This window comes from Rhincodon typus, chromosome 13, assembly GCF_021869965.1.
Source record: "Rhincodon typus isolate 14 chromosome 13, sRhiTyp1.1, whole genome shotgun sequence".
NCBI lineage: Eukaryota > Metazoa > Chordata > Chondrichthyes > Orectolobiformes > Rhincodontidae > Rhincodon > Rhincodon typus.
The window spans coordinates 5,821,709-5,823,132 of NC_063344.1; positions in this window are offsets into that span (position 1 = coordinate 5,821,709).

The following is a 1,424-nucleotide window of genomic DNA, read 5'->3' on the forward strand; positions in this document are numbered from 1 at the left end:
AGAGCTGGATGAACACAGCAGGCCAAGCAGCATCAGAGGAGCAGGAAAGCCAACGTTTTGGGCGTAGACCCTTTCATTTTCTGAAGAAGGGTCTAGGAACGAAACGTCAGCTTTCCTGCTCCTCTGATGCTGCTTGCCCTGCTGTGTTCATCCAGCCCTGCATCTTGTTGTCTCAGATTCTCCAGCATCTGCAGTTCCTACTATTTCAGGTAAATGGAATGTTGGCCTTGATTTCAAAGGGAATAGAGTATAAACATAGGGAGGTTTTGCTCAAACTGTACAAGGCACGAGTGAAACCACAGCTGGATTCCTCTCAACAGTTTTGTTCCCTTACTGAAGGAAAGATAGTAATTGCATTGGAGGCTGCCAAGAGAAGGTTCTCTCGATTGATCCTGGGTACGAAGGGATTTTCTTATGAGGAGAGTTTGAACAGGTTAGGCCTGTACTCATTGGAGTTTAGAAGACTGAGAGGCAAACTTACTGAAACATGGAAGATCCTTTGAGGATTTGAGAGGGCACATTTTGGTAGGGCAATTCAGGGCAGGACTTGTAGACTTAATGGTAAGGTCCTGGGGAGTGTTGCTGAACAAAGAGACCTTGGAGTGCATGTTCATAGTTTCTTGAAAGTGGAGTCGCAGGTAGATAGGATAGTGAAGAAGTCACTTGGTATGCTTGCCTTTATTGGTCAGTGCCTTGAGTATATGAGTTGGGAGGTCATGTTGCAGGTGTATGGGACATTGCTTAGGCCACTTTTCGAAAACTGTGCTCAATTCTGGTCTCCCTGCTATAGGAAGGATGTTGTGGAGCTTGAAAGGGTTCAGAAAACATTTACGAGGATATTTAGAATTTAGAATCTGTACAGTGTGGAAACAGGCCCTTCAGCCCAACAAATCCACACCGACCCTCAGAGCATCCCATCCCCCTTTCACCCACCTAATCTACACATCCCTGAACCCTATGGGCAATTTAGCATGGTCAATGCACTTAGTCTGCACTTCAGGGTTGGAGGGTTTGAGCCAAAGAGAAAGGCTGAATAGACTGGGGCTATTTTCCTGGAGCATTGGAGGTTGAGGAGTGACCTTATAGAGATTTATAACATCATGAGGGGCATGGATAGGGTGAATAGTCAAGGTCTTTTCCCCAGGCAGGGGAGCCCCAAACCACAGGATGTAGGTTTAAGGTGAGAGGGAAAAGATTTAAGAGGGACCATTTTTAAAAATGTACAAAGTTTTCACAGACAGGATGGTACATGAATGGAATGAGCTGCTATAGGAAGTGGTGGAAGGTGGTACAATTACAACATTTAAAAGGCATCTGGAAGGGTATATGAATGGGAAGGGATTGGAAGGATATGGGCCAAATGCTGACAAATGGGACTAGGTCAGATTTGGATATCAAATGGGACTAGGTCAGATTTGGATATC